At 47.5% G+C, this 15,988-nt stretch overlaps 1 long non-coding RNA gene across 1 annotated transcript; it reads left to right on the plus strand.

Annotated features, from left to right (window-relative positions):
• The first annotated feature begins 752 nt into the window (after positions 1-752).
• Positions 753-15,564, plus strand: LOC142590131 (uncharacterized). The gene is made up of 2 exons (XR_012830046.1): positions 753-1,072; positions 14,496-15,564. It is a non-coding gene; the product is annotated as an uncharacterized LOC142590131 (long non-coding RNA).
• Positions 15,565-15,988: the final 424 nt, after the last annotated feature.

Here is a 15,988-nt window from a genome sequence, read left to right on the forward strand (position 1 = left end):
GCAATCTGTGATCGGGACAGAGTGCTCCGAGTGATGAGAACTTCATGTGTGTTATGTTCTCCTCACATTACTCGTGTTGAAGCGAGAGGCAGCGCGACGGTCGATTCGCTCACAGTTGTGCGTCTTATCTTGAAAGCGATCCTCTCACGTGTGGGTCAGACGGGATTGCTTTTCGGGTAGGCATCGAAACGCTTACTCATTTTATACAGCGCTGCATTTAGAAACACGTATATAGCAATGAAATCCTTAAGCATGGAGGTGTTTTCCAAGGGGGGATTTGTGTTAGAGCAAGCGAGCAAAGGTATTGAATTGAATTCTTGGATTTTACATGCCCAAACCACGGTTTGATTATGAGTCACGCTGGTGTGGGCGATACGGAAATAATTTTTAACACCAGGGCATCTTTAATGCGCCTTCAATGCACAGGCCTGGGTCGCCGGTGTTTTTGAGCGAACAATGGTTTCGAGAAAAAGGTACTAAAATAAATAAAATGCATACTCCACTTTCATCTTTTTTAGGCCACAAAGGTATAACCATCGTCAGTTTATGATTTCAGGGTTAAACACACGGCTACTGCAAGCCACATGCTCTAGCACTGCTTCTCAGAAGGGTATTGTTGCAGTCGCAGACGCTTTCATCTCCTGAATATGCTGCTACTTCAAAACCAAAAGGTGAATTGTTCTTGAAATAAAAGAGATTGTTCAAAGTGCGATGAAAAATTATTTAACTGCAAACCTGTACGTAGCAGCTTACCTAACACGGAGAACAGCAACCCAATCATAAAATGTTTATATTTTAAGTTCATTGTCCCAAATTGAGCATAAATTTCGGCGAATCGAAGTTGTAGCCACGAGGCGTCTCTTGTTGGAGATTGCAGAGATGGCTTTCAAACGGTTTCTTTTCGTCACTCTAGCCATATTTTGTCTTTTGTCGCCGTTACGGCTAGGGGGTCCCACATGTGCTCAGGCAGGTTATCACTGGAAGTATAGGGCTCCTACAAGGCGCCAAACTACTCTTACGAATACTCGTACGACTACTCGTACGACTACTCGTACCTCTACCAGACGGCCACGTAAGTATATATAATGCGGTCCGCATTCGTATGATACTTAACACACTTTCAGCAGCCTAGCCGTCTTTGTCTCTTATCATTTTCAAGACAAATTGGGTCACTGCAGTGCCCATCGTATAATATTGTTAGGGGATGTTGGGAGTATAGACAGGCTGTTTTTACAGTATATATGCCAGCAGATTCAATGTGGCCAAGGTGGCTGACCAGCGACGACACGAAGCAGCCAGAGTCAAGCGATCTTCTTCGTTTCTCTTCTTTTATCCTTCAGCAACATTATGTAATGCATCGAGTTTCTGTGCTGAGGAAACAGGGTTCATACCCAACCGCGGCCTCGCACCCTGTTGCCCGCTTGGGCAACAGGGTGCGAGGCACTGGCTATGTGGCACGCTTCAATGAAATTCTTTGGCACAGACTTGTCACTGCGCATATGACGTACGCCGGTGGATCTCTTTGATGTCAACTTGTGTCGGTGGGTTCATGGCACTGATTACTGGACCACTTTCACGCGGACTTTAACCACTGCATATGTGCCGCTGGGTATGTGGTGCTCCTCTATGAAAATCGCTAGCCTTAAAACTTATCCGGCGCTGCGTGGTATTGAACCCGCGTCCTATATGCTCAGACATTCTTAACTAAACATACATTCACACTCGCGCCTCGTGAGGACTTTGTGGTGACGCCTCTATACGGCAGAGCGTGTCGGGTAAAAAGCACGAGAGAGCAGCGTGTGACACACAATACGACGCTGAATGTACAGTGCGTTCCTACATTGCTTCAATGCTGATTACGTTAGCGTCTACATTCGCCGCGAGATTAGATCGGCGGCAGTTCACTCACTCTTTCAATCGTGTACTGCCGCTGCGCATTTGTGATTTCACGCATCACCTTCACAACTTATCACGTGGTAATAACACCATCACCGTCTTTAGACACTTCACACACTTCCCGGTGGTTGCTTGACTTTGTCTCCCTGTATGTCGAATGATTCTCCCGCAGCTTGGGTCACCGAGTACCCCGTGGCTTAATACGTAGTGGAAGACCGAGCGTCAGAATCGGCGAGTGCGACACTCCTCATTAGGCCGAGTGTCGCAGCGGATGCTACTGCTTGCTCTATTTCCACGCTTCGGAAGCCCGCGAGAACGCGTGGCGTCGGTGCTGTCGAGGTGCCGTCCAGCCAAGCACTGATAGGCTGAGCCGCCGGCAGCCGGTGACGCCGGTCGAAAGAGGAAAAGCTCGTCTCACCGCAAGGCGGGCATCTTTAGACGTGTTCATAACATACGCTTGGACTCCAATCAGAGAGTGGCCCGCTGTTAGGGTTAAAACTTCGAGGAGCAGATGTCGATCCGTGCTCACACGTAGACGCTCCGCTCAGCAGGAGTCAAGCAGCGTTCTCCACCTTTGCGGATACCGGTCGGTACATGGCCGTCTGTTCAACTGATTTCTCCACCGCCACTGGCGAGCATCGAGGAAATCACTGACGCGCGCACACACAGACACCACCGGCGTCTTGCTCGCCGAGGACAAGGAACGAATGAGCACACGAAGCTTAGCCATCTCTCTTGCTGAAAGGATACACCTCTGGCGAGCCCATACAGACATTGGCCGTCATGGAAAAGGAGGCGAGATTGCGCACCCAAAGGCTAATTCGTTTTCGCCATTGCCGCCTCCTAAGGGTTTTTGAACGTTTGCGGGTGGTTAGGCGTGTTCAAAGGTCCAAGCCTCAGTCGTGGAATTGGCGGCGTGACACAAATTCTTCATCTCACTGGCCAGTCCCAAAGCTGCACGTGTGAAAGGTGCTTGTACAAGCAAACTCTAAGGGGAGTGTCCGCGTCTCTCTTGCGTATTGGACATATATACACGGTGTCCCAGCTATCAAGTACCAGCGTTTAAATATATGCAAATACCACGTAGCGGGGCATAACCAAGGTAATGTTTGCCGTCGCTTGAAGATACTCAGATTATTTTGTTTGCATTTCGCCTAATTACATAGTTTGTCCTAATTAATTAACCAACTTCTGAAATACTACATTTAGATAAAAAGTGTCAAAGATAAAATTCAAGGGCGACATGAAAAACTCCCGATATAGCTTTCTGGCGCTCAAAACGTGCTACATAAAAGTGTTTTTCGAGCAGGAAAGAATCCCGCGAATACGCGCAATATTGCCGTCTGACTAGCCGCTCGATGCAGTATGCGTCTATTCACGGGCTTCTTTCACGCTCGAAAAAAAAAGTACTTTTGTGTAGCACGTATTCAGTAACAGAAAAGTGTATCGGGAGTCTCTCACGTTGCTCTACAATTTTCTCATTGCGTTCTCGCCTAATTAATATATTTGAGTAGTTGATTAATAAACTAAGACTAATTATGTGATCCGAACGAATGCAAAAAAGAAAGAACGTGAGTATCTCCAAGCGACGGCTAACAACAATACCTTGTACTTGTCCAGCTACGTGGCATTCGCATATATTTAAATCCTGGCGCACAATAGTTAGGACCCCCCGTATAGGTTACGCTCCTAGCTTTTCGTATATGTAATAAATGCGATCGAGATGAAAAAAGCGTTTCTTTACGGTAGAGTTCTGGGTTGTTGGCCATTAGTCCTTGTTTTTGGTCTTGGGAATTCGCTTTCTTGCTAACAATATATTTTTGGTACAGTAAAATGTACGACTCGATAGAAGAAGAAGCCGGAGGGAGCGCTTGCACATCACGTCGGCTCCGTATTCGACAAATGTTTTTGTAGCGCAAATCGCCAAAAAGCCACCCGGTATTGCACGCCAACGGACTCAGCTCGTTCCCAGGAACAAGTGCATACCGAAAATCAGGTGGGATTCCCATTTTTCAAGCCTCTAATACAATATTTTTGTCGGACCTCGTGGCGGGATAGCCGCGAAGCCACGCGCCGGAGCCGGGTTCCTCAAAAATTGCGGACCATTTTCTCAATAATGGAATTCACTGTAGAGGGCCGCAGCATATCCCCGGAAGAAATAGATATAAGCAAGTGATGGAAGGAGGTCAGACACAGAAGATCAGACCGGCGAACCTCCCAACATCGCGAGAGCAGCTTGTCACCGACGCGGCTCGACAAGTGCAACAATAACCCACGGAAAGGCAGCTAGAGCAAATACGCAAGCCAAGCACAATGCCACATTTGCCAAGAGGGGATTACAAGATTGTGATCAGACTGCGTGGAGGACTTAAAATATCCGGTCACGGTATAGTTCGCCCCACAGCTGCGGTAGAAGATGCGGCAGGCATACCTCGATACGAAAGGGAGGAGGACGTTGTCTGCCCCAACAATTATCACGATATCCTGATCGTCAGTACATCGGATCAAGAGCGTGCAAACAAATATCAGGAAGTAGCACGTACCAAAATTCAAGACACGTTTTACGAGACGAATTTTTACGAGACAGCGCCTGACATGACGGCCAAAGGAGTAATCAGAGGAATCCCACTCGACGAGGGCCCAAAAGACATCACAGCAGCGGTGGTTACGAGCAAAAACCCAAGAGCGATAGCAGCAAAGAGACTCAGTAATACTACCACAGTGATTGTGCTCTTTGAAGGACACAAAGTACCCACGTACGTCCGATACAGGACAGCGCTTCTCCCTTGCTCCCTGTACAGGAAACAAGTGGATTTCTGTCACCAATGCAACAGACTTGGACACAGAGGAGATGTATGTCCCAACTCTGACAACAAAATTTGTGCGGGATGTGGGACACCAAACCAAGATAAAGACAATAGGTGCCAACCTAAATGTCAGTTATGCGGCGAGGACCATCCGACCGCAGACAAGACGTGCAAAGCCAAATTCAAGAAGCCCTTCATCGTTAAACAGAAACACTGGACAGACTGCAATGAGTACGGCAGGAATAACATGAACATGACAGGAAGACGCTACCTCAAGAAAAGACAGGCAGTGTCTCGTGGAACGCCTGGCCTCCCAAACGCCAGGGAACAACGCTCCAGATCGAGAACGAGGTCTCCATTCACCACCAGATCCTTATCCCCGTCCGGCTCCAGGACACCGGGGACACAACCCGGATCCAGATTCATGTCCAGAACTTGGTTATCCTCTTCAGCAAACCAGACAAAAACGGTGAGCTGAGCAGACATGGTCGATGGCGTGCGCCCGGGGGCTGGCGGGGAGACTGCCATGAATAACGAGATAAAGCCACGAAAACAAGAGAACGCGCAGTTGAGCATTATGCTAGCACGTATGAGCGATGCAATGAAAATTCTCAAGGAAAGAAAAAAAACAAATAAATTAGGTAACTCCCGCTCCACACACGAGCCCGAAAGAGCCATCTGAAATCCCGGACAATAAGATGGACGAAGGGGATGACCCCCCTCCACTCAAACGCAAGCCCCAAGCGACAATAAGATGGACGAAGGGGATGACCCCCTCCACTCAAACACAAGCCCCAAGCCAGAAGTGATAAACAAGATAACGCAGTGGTAGATAAAGCATTAGCCGATATTCAAAAGGCCCTAGTAGAGACACAAAAGTTCAATTAAAAACGGGACGAAATGATGAATCAAATGGCTAAGGCAATAGCAGCAATTATGAGTAGATTAGGCATCATAGAGGCAAAGCAGTCACCAGGTAATAGACTCCCCTCCGTTGCATCAGAAGCACCACAATCCTTACCCACTTCTCAACCACATAATTATTTAAGATCAGCTTCTCTCCAACCTCCCATCTCCCTCCCATGGTCGCACCCGAAATGAGGCGCACTAAAGAAGGGTTCAGAATATGGACGTCAAATTGTAGAAGTTACGAAAACAAAAAGTCAGTTTTGCAGCAGTATTTAAAAGACAAGGATACGCCGGACGTCATAATTCCGCAGGAAACACACGGGATTGCAAAACTAGCAAGATACAGATCTTTTGGCTATGCCGAAGGGGAGACCAGGGCATTACCCAGGGTGGCAAGAAGAAAAGTAACTTGCGTGCAACACAACACAGGCATAACGCACTTTGAAAATATTCTATTGGAACTCATCCCACAAGAAAAGACAAGACGTAGCTTATTTGTTCTCAACATTTATAGCAACCCCACGCTACATAAACACAAATTCAAGAGCCCATTGCAGAAAACATTCAGACTTGCTGGAGAAAATTCGGTAGTTATAGGAGGAGACTTTAATGCCCCACACACCACGTGAGGATACTTATATATCAGAGCAAAAGGAAGGGACTTATGGAATTACGCGCAAGAATTATGCCTCACGCTCATCACAGACCCCGCCACTCCAACCAGAGTAGGCACGGCGCTAAACAGGGACACAACCCCAGACCTAACCTTTACCAAGAATATTGAAAAGGCGACGTGGCGCAACAGACTGGAGGATGTGGGTAGTGATCACCGCATATCGGAGTTACACGTCAGAGAAGGGCCGAATAGACCCAAGGAACGTCATATCAAATTATAGACTGTGAACTATTTCGTAGAACGCAAGAGACGACACAGCAACTATCAATCGCAGAAATAGAACAATGGACTAAGGAGCTCAGTGATGACGTCAAAGCTGCCTGAAAAATAGCGCCACCTGAATCTAACTTAGAGAAATGCGACAGCAGGTTTCTCCACATGTGGGAAGCTAAGCAGTCGCTTCAGAATAGATTTAGCGGTCAGAAGCATAACAGAAAGTTAAGAAAGCGCAAAGCGCTCCTCAACGAAAAAAAAATAGAAGAACAGGCTAAGCAATTGACGAAATAACAATGGGACGAGATATGTAATTCCATGGACGGACAATTAAGCACCGGCAAAACCTAGCAGATGCTCATGTTCCTGCTTGACCACGACAATAACAAGAAAACTCACATGCAAGCCATTAATAAGTTAATACACGCATATGAGGACACAGAAGAGGAATTTCTCAATGAATTACAGCAGAAATAACTATCCTAGCTACAACGGGAACACAAACGCAAAATTAGACAAGCAACTCACGGAGGCAGAAATATGAGCGGCCCTACAAAATTGAAGCACCAAATCCGCCCCAGGCCCGTAGGGTCAAACCAAGAAGACTCTCAGGAACCTCGATGATGAATCGATAGCCAAACTAACAGAATACATAAACGAGTGTTGGGTTAAGGGAGAAGTGCCAGCTCAATGGAAGAAAGCGACGATAACGCTCATTCCTAAAACCTGGTAAGAAGCTTGAGATCAACAACTTCAGACCAATCTTCCTAATATCCTGCGTCGGAAAGTTAACGGGACGTGTAATTTTAAACAGAGTAGATAACTTCTTAGAAGATAATACCATATACCCAGATACAATGATAGGGCCCACCTGGGGCCTTGATCTTAAACAGGCTTTCGATAATGCCAACCACGCAATCATATTGGAAAACATCGATAGAATAGGACAAGGACAACGGACGTATAGCTACATCAAGAGCTTCCTATCAGATAGGAAAGCAGTCATCTCCGTCGGAGGGCTCAAGTCGCCCGAGATCGACATAGAGGGTCCGGCACGCCGCAAGGCACTGTCATATCGCCGATGCTGTTTAATCTCGTCTTGATGGGACTCCCCGAAAAATTAAATCACATACAGTTCCTGAATCACACAATCTACGCAGACGATATTACTATCTGGACCTGTGATGGCAGCGACGGATCAATAGAACAACGACTCCATACTGCAACAACACATTAGAGGAACACCTCATAGGAACAGACCTCACATGCTCTGCAAAGAAATCTGAACTTCTCTTGTACAGTCCCACACTTAGGGGCAGGCTTCCCAAATGATACGGCAGAAACAAGGCTCATGAGGAAATCAAGCTACACACCAAGAACGGGTGGCATATCCCAATAGTCAACCAGCTCAAGGGGCTGGGTCTAGTAATCGAGAACAAAGGCACAAATGCGGGAACCATAAAGACGTTAGACACAAAGGTAACAAACACCTTGAGATTAATCGAACGCATTATTACTAACAAGCACCGGGGTATGAAGGAAGAAAGTATCATACGGCTGATACAATGATTCAGTACAGTCTGATTACATGCATAGCAACCTTCCACAATTGGTTTACAGCTGAAAACAATAAAATTAACAACCTGATAAAAAAGGCATAGAAACTAGCACTAGGGATTCCCATTAGTATGAGCACGGATCTCTTGCTAAATTTAGGACTCCACAACACACTGAACGAACTCATAGAATGCACAACAAACATCTAAGGCAGAACGACTAACCAAAACCAAAACAGGACGGCACATACTAAGCAAACTAGGAATGAATTACCACAATCTGTACTGAGAAAAGAGGATGATAACGATAGAAATTCGTGACAAACTCTTAATACAATATATACCCAAGAACATGCATCCAGTTTACAACGACGGAAGACGCAAGAGTAGAGCAGAGAAAATGATCCGAAGCTTTAGGTCAGACGCCAGAGAAACCTTCGTAGACGCGACTGAATACCCACACAGAAATAGCTACGTAGCAGTAATCGTATATCACACCCAAAAACCCCTTACAAACGTATCAGTTAATACCAAACAATGCGAGACAGCAGAGGAGGTAGCCCTTGCACTAGAATTGGTCTCCACTAATGCCCAGTATATCATCAGCGATTCCCAAGCGGCCATTAGAAATTATGCAAAAGGTAGGATCTCTCCTGAGGCATGGCACATCATCAGAGTCAATGAAGCAAAATTATCCAGCGCAGAGAAGGACGGCAGGCCATTGCTCTGGTTCCCAGCGCATGCGACTCCAGGCATTCCCGCAATCAAGTTCAACGAGGTAGCACACCGTGAAGCTCGAGGTCTTTCTTACTCGCCGAGCTGAGCAAAGAGTGACTGCCATCGATCAGGAGAACGCGGAGTAGGAAATCTGGAGAGAAAACGACAGATTCGCAAGATTTAGCGATATTACCAAATTCTATCAAAATCGAAGGCGAGTATTACCACCGCTTCACACTAAACTGAAGAGAGCTGAGTCCGTTACTTGGAGGCGATTACAAACAGAAACTTATACGAGTCCCGTGCAACTAAAAACTTTCTACCCCAATATATACGAGAGCGATATGTGCAAGCTATGCAAGTCTGTTAGAGCCACCCATCAACACATGTTGTGGGGATGTGATATATACCAAAATAAAATGGGAGGCTCCCCGGAAAATTTACGGGCGCGTTGGCCGGCCGTGCTGCTAAGCTCAGAACTCCGAGACCAACTTTGAGCCGTCCAGCGAGCCAAAGAAGCCGCCCGGGAGCAGCAGCTCCCAGTGGCCACCTAGGCGGCTCCAGGCCCGGGCCTCCCAATGGCCGGATTACAAATAAGCTTATCACATCACACACAATAAAGTGTGCCTTCTCACTCATGTTAACACGTCCAGAAGCTCGGCAAGGACAGCTGACCAAGGGTCGGGAACAGTCATGTGCGCTTGCAGAAGCCGATGCAGTGGAGCACGACAGGAAACTCCTTGGACGGTTAAGCTCGTCCCCGTGTCCATGATGCGGCTGTGCCGCACGTCGATGACGTGCTTGTAGTCCCAAAGAAAGACGGCTCCGATGATGGGCTGGCGCATGGCCGCGATGACAAATATTCAGCGAAAGGTACGTCCGAGGCCGATGTGAAGAGTCACCAGCTTTTTTCCGTTGGTCCGGACGGTTGATACGTACCGTGGTGAGAGGAGGCCAGTCGGAAGGATGGCGGCGCTTAACGTATATAGGAGAAAGGGCGGAAATGTCGGCGCTACTCGGCGTCGGTGATGTGGAAAAGCGAACTAGATCTGGGAACGGGGAACAGTGGTAGCGGTCAGTGTCCGACCCAACCGTTCCCCGCGTAGGAGCAGGGCTGGCGGAACTGGTCTGCGCAAGAGCCATATCGATGGGGGTACCGGAAAACGTAACAGGAGGAGCAGAATGGCGTTCAGAGTGACCGAGGCTGGGGCGGTGAGTTTGTGACGAAGAGCGCGTCTGGCGCGTTTGGATGGCAGCGACCTCAGCTGTCAGTCGAGCTGCTTGCCGTGTGAGCCCCTCGTTAGGCTCGAGTATACGCGCACAGCTGTCGCCAGCGGCTGCGCCGTGGGACGGAGGGTCTGGAGCGCGATGAACAGTGGCCACGGAGAAAAAACCTACATCCATTACCTTCAGTAAAGTGGAAAGTTGGGCTAGTTGGTGAGTGATCATGATACCTTGCTGGTGAATCAGCGCACTGACACGGACACAGTGAAGACAAACAAGAAAAAACGACACTCGCTGCTGATCATAATACCTTGCTGGTGAAGCTGCGCACTGGCACGGACACAGTGAAGACAAACAGGAAAAAACGACACTCGCTGCTGATCATCATGCCTTGCTGGTGAAGCAGCGCACTGACACGGGCACAGTGAAGACAAACAGGAAAAGATCACTCACTAACTAGCCCAACTTTCCACTTTACTGAACTTTATTTCCATTACAACGGGCCCTTTTGCAGCGAGTGTCGTCTTTTCCTGTTTGTCTTCAATGTGTCCGTGTCAGTGCGCTGCTTCACTAGCAAGGTATGATGATCCATTACCTTGTCGGCTAACTGGGCCAGAGATTCAAACGTCCTGAATGAAAACGCGGCCAGGATAATGCACACCTGTGGTCGGCGGTGCTGCAGGGAAAGCTCACGGAGAAGTGCGCTGCCAGTTGAAGGAGCCATGTCTCCAGCCAATGCTTGCTTACGACGCAATAAGTCGGTAGGTTTGCGGTCGCCGAGCTCCTCCAATGAAAGAAGTTGCTGTTATCGATGCTCGTCTGTTTAAGTGATGCGCTAGATGAGCGTCGCCCTAAGGTGGTCATAGGGGCTGTTGGCGGGCGAGGAGCGTAGAACATCGCCAACAGTCGCAGCAGTAGCAGGTGGAAGCGCTCCAATGACGTCGTCTAACGTGGCCAACTGTGTACTGAGGCGGTGCCTACGGAACAAAGATTTCGTGGTAATGAACCAACCTTGCGAGTCCGATGAGCAGAACTCCGGGAGCTTGAGAGAGGAAACCTCGGGATCGTGGGGTAGAGGCGCTGTCGGCAGTACTTCATCGGGAAAATCCATGGCCGTGGCAAACTGGATAGAAGGCGGCCTGCGAAAACAGCAGAGCTCTAGCTCCTTGCCGCAGTAGACCCAACGATGACGAGGAGTCCGAAGTTACCAATTTGTGGATGAAGAAAAAACAGACAGACGCTGGCACCTGGTGTTCACAAATTATATTTTTACCCAAGCCCACTCCATCCGGCGCAAGCCTGATTCCGCCAATTCCACCGTTCGCTCACCGTCAGTATGCTGGTCGTGCCGTCGTCGTGTTTCGTGACAAGACCATTGCGGCACGTAGTGGTGCGCTACAACACTAAATTTGGCAATAGAGCAATTGCAACTTTTCTAACTTTCACACGCCGCACATCCGGACAGCACTGATAGTCGTGGGGATAGTGCGATTTCATTCAACAGCGCATCAGTAGTGACCAAGCATGAAGTTTTCCCCACAGCTTCCTGTAGGGGGAATATTTCTTTGCCTCTTGCATAAGATTTCTTCGTGTGGCTGCTGCTGGCGTGTCCCTACTTGGGGAATGGCTAATAGATATTACGGTACTTCTATTTGTCTTAAGCTATTTTGCGTCCCTTCCGCGTTACCATGTCATCATGGTCATTCCATCTGTGTCGTTCTGTTGTAGTAATTCACCTGTCATCATTGCTTTGTCATCATGCCTCTGTCGTGAGTTGTCATTGCCATTCAATTATGATTGCGGCATCTTCACTCTAGCTTCGCGATTCCACTGCCGTAATGCTGGCATTGTCATGTCATCGTAGACCTACATTCGTCTCCATTCTACTGTTGTCCTGCGTATGTCATTATGCCATGATCGTCGTACAGCTATTACCTCTGCTGGCTGCTGTCTAAAGTGTTGGATGACTACCTGGTACCAATATAGTACAAAGACCGGATGTAAGGCTATACCCGACGCAAGCCACGGTGACAGGTATTAAACGTAAGCGAGGACGTGAGCTCAAGCTCTACACGCTTTTGTTTTCATGCCAACGCCGTATTTCTGTCCTCGTCATTGATCACATTTATTCCATTATAATCATGCCTTCCTAGTAGTGTCCTCATCCTCCTGCCATCTTCATTGTCTCATGGTCACTGCGTTCCTAAATTAGTGACTGCGTTCTGAAAAAGAGCCGCTGTCGCCACACTATCATCGCTATTTCCTAATCATCAATACACTGTCGTCATGGCGTCGTCGTCAGAGGTTGACCATATTACTACCGTTATCCCTTCAAAGTAATTTTGTCGTTGACCATTCCACTTTCGCCATCCTACTGACGTCATGCCTTCCTCATGAAGCCGCTGTCGCCATTCCGTCATAGGCATTGCGCCATCGTCATTCCAACTTCGTAGATTGGTAATCTAATTGCAGTCCTATCTTCGTGTATTTGTCATTGTCGACACGCCATGGTCATCGCAAGGCCATATCATCGCGCCGTCAACGTCACAGCATTCAAAGTTTCACCCAACCTCATCCCGTTGTTTACTTGCCGTCATCGTCGTTACAGCTCTGCCATCCCGTCATCACACCATGGTCGGCATACGATCGACGCCATTTCACCGTGCACATCACGTTGTCGTCACGCCATCCTCGCGATGTCGTCTTCCTGCCATTGTAGTTACTGCAGCATTATCATTCAGTCCTCCTCCGTCCATTGTGGTCATTCCATCGTCGTCAATTTGTCGTAATTGGTCGTATCTTCATACTATTTGCGTCAGGTCATTCCACCATCCTCATCGCGCTTGCGCCGTAGAGACGTCTTCGTGCCGTCCTGGTTGTTCCATCGTTATTTACTTTGACCGAGGTGGTTTCCTGTGAAAAATTGCCCATCTGCACGGTGGGTTGCCTACAGGCCAATTATTTCTAAGCACTTCTTACGATGTGCAAACGCTAGGCTATTCCATGTAGCCGAGTGTGTCGCTGAGTTATGCCGCTGAGTTTAGTGCTGCTACGTTATGTTTTCGAGTAGAATATTGCAGCTTCTGAGATCGCAACGACCCAAGACAACCGGCCATATTGCAATTTCTCAGCTGAGTTTTATTTGGGGTGTCCTCTTTATAGAAGTGTTTCAGGCACGTTGCGTAGAGTCTTCTTTCTCGGTGACACCACTTTCCAGCATGATGACACAACTTTTCCGAGTAGCATCGTAGTGTTGACACGACTTTGCTTCATCGAACTCCACTTCATGCTATGTACGACGTCGTAATCATCATCCGACGGGTACCTCAAACGCGTTGCAACTTATTTCTCGTCATCGTGCATGGCCTTCGGCGGCCGCGTCTGTGCGTCCCCGACACCGCAAAAGGCGCAGCGAGAGGCTACATCTCCCCGGGCATGCCCCACAGTTACTCCGCAGCCGCTGGCTCTTCTATCAAGTCCGCCAAGCAGAGCCCAACCACGTACACAGGATCGGAGATATTCGCCACTTTCGCCTGTTGCAACTGCGGTGCAAATCAACTTTGGTCCAAGTTAATGGTAGTGCAGTGATTAGCGTGCTCAGATACGGGGTGGTAGCAGTGGCAATGGGGCAGAGAATGGAATCCTTGGCGCGGCAACTTTTTCTAGCCTGACGAAGAGGACGTTGTTTGTGTGCCGTTTTTCTGCGCCGGCTTCCTGAACAGGGCGGGGTCGCACAATGAGCCAATTAATGCTTTCCAATTACTGAGCGATAAAATTTCGCTTTATCTCGACTCCTACAGGGTGTGGGAGCCACAGATGTTCTTTTCCGATCATGATGGCGCAACGTTTGAGCAGCAGGCAAGAGACAGGCCGCTGAGCAGATCCACGTTCAGTTACTAGGTTGCCATGGTTGCATTCTCAAGAATGAATACAAGGTGGGAGCAACGGAAATGGCAGAAGAGTGGCTGGGTATGTGTGGTTCGAAATTTGGTTCAACATTCTTTTTGTCGAGGCGACTCTCGAAGCCGAACGCCGAACGCGGGACTCCGACACCGGATTTTCTGAGACATGGGGCCCTTAATGCTGTCGCGTCACAGCAGACAGTCAAGGTGACAAATTTGAACACAAAACAGGGAAAGCTCAGAAGGACAACCTTTTCACCTCTTTCATCTCTGCATTATTGACGCATGCTTACTTCAAACCCCCATCCCAAACAAGGAGTGCGTCTTTCTTGCATATTTTTGCGTTCTGTGTCATTGAATATGTTCTGTCCTATATTTTGGTATTGGCCAACTCGGGAAAGGTTTTTGACTATTCTTGCTTTCTTCTTTTAAAATTAGTTTATCAGACTTCGCTAGCTGATAAACCAATGGCTACATAACTTGCCCCAAAATGAAATGTGCTTTGGATTGCTCATGGTTTTCAAGCATTACAATTCTTCTAACTACCGAGACATTGAACGAAACCTTGAGACATAGCTTTTTTTTTTTTTTGCAGCCTCAGCATCTAGAAGAAATTCGTAGGGATGAGACGACTGACATTCTTCAATATATTTAACGCGGAACGCTGCGCAACGACGTTGAAATGCCAACCAAGGAAGATATCAACCATTGTCGCAGCGTTTTGGCACTCTCTGTCGAAAATATATACTTTATGGATTGCTTAATTTTTGCCTTTACTGTGCCACAGGTTAAGCGTATGCACCCGATTTCTCAAAGTGTGTAGAACGAATATCTAGAGTATTAATACCACTGCTGTACTTTGCGGAGGCGATGATGTCACACTATCATTCACTATATTTTCCGAGAAATTTGATTCCTACAGCCTGCGTTCCATCTCCGTTTAACACATCAATTACAAACCTGCGAGCAACAGCTTTCACCAAGATGCGCTCAAGGTGATAATAATGGGATAAGGAACTTGAAAAGATGCAAATAGAACAGCATTTTGACTTGCGCATTTTCGTGTCTCTCGTACCTCGTGCCATATACCTCCTAGAACTCAAAGCCGCAGCGCAAGTAAAGAAAATATATTGACGGTACTTTGGCACACGCTTAAACGGAGGGCCACTAAAACACTGAGCAACAACAACAGCTTGTATGAAGTGCAAGCATAACGTGGCATTAATGAAAGTTATAGACCAAAAGAATATGAATTTAGGCTTGCTGGTAACAGATGAATGCGGGCACATCACGAAGCAGACAGGTTAGACAGTAACTTTGTTGAAAGTAAGCGCTATGTGCATTCACTTATTCTCGCTCTTCATGCTTCGGTCAGTTCGAACAGGCTATACAACAATAAATATGAATTCAGCCGAGGAATGCGGCAAGGGGTAATGGTGCGAACGCTTATCTATGGCAACGCTGCTGCGTGCTTAAAATCAGTGATCTCGACGGGCATGGAAAGCTAGAAAAGGACGACGGGAATATCAACATTACGTGAACAGGGTAAAACCACAAATGAGGCACAGCAGCGGTTGCGAGTCCGGGCTAGATGTTATACAATCATGTTGTATATTCATGTTGTATATTCAGGCTTCTTTGTAATAAACGCCTGTTGGACGTCATCACCTGTTCTTGTCGCTTCTTTTTTTTTTTTGCTTCCGTGTCTACTCTCCCGCTGGTTATGTCATACTGCAGGGGGCGCTGGTTTGGCGCTCTATTGAAGCCAGAGAAGCGCAGATCACTTGGTGTAACTCGTAAGAAATTGAATGTAAACAGTTTGCATCTAGGCAGAAATGTTCGTATCTCAAATGCGCTTACGCGGAATGGAGCAAGAATGAGACTGCAACGAAAAGATGCACCGAGAGCTTACAGTATATTTGCGGACAATTTTTTGAAGCTATATAAAGACTCGTTTCCATATAAGCGAGTTCTGTCGTGTAAGAAACTCCACAAGCCTTGGATTAGTCCTGAATTACTTAGTAAGATCAAAGTAAAGGAGAACTTGTAACAGAAATTTCAACAAAAAAATGGGATCCCGAGTTATTA

The sequence above is a fragment of the Dermacentor variabilis genome, chromosome 8, assembly GCF_050947875.1.
Source record: "Dermacentor variabilis isolate Ectoservices chromosome 8, ASM5094787v1, whole genome shotgun sequence".
NCBI lineage: Eukaryota > Metazoa > Arthropoda > Arachnida > Ixodida > Ixodidae > Dermacentor > Dermacentor variabilis.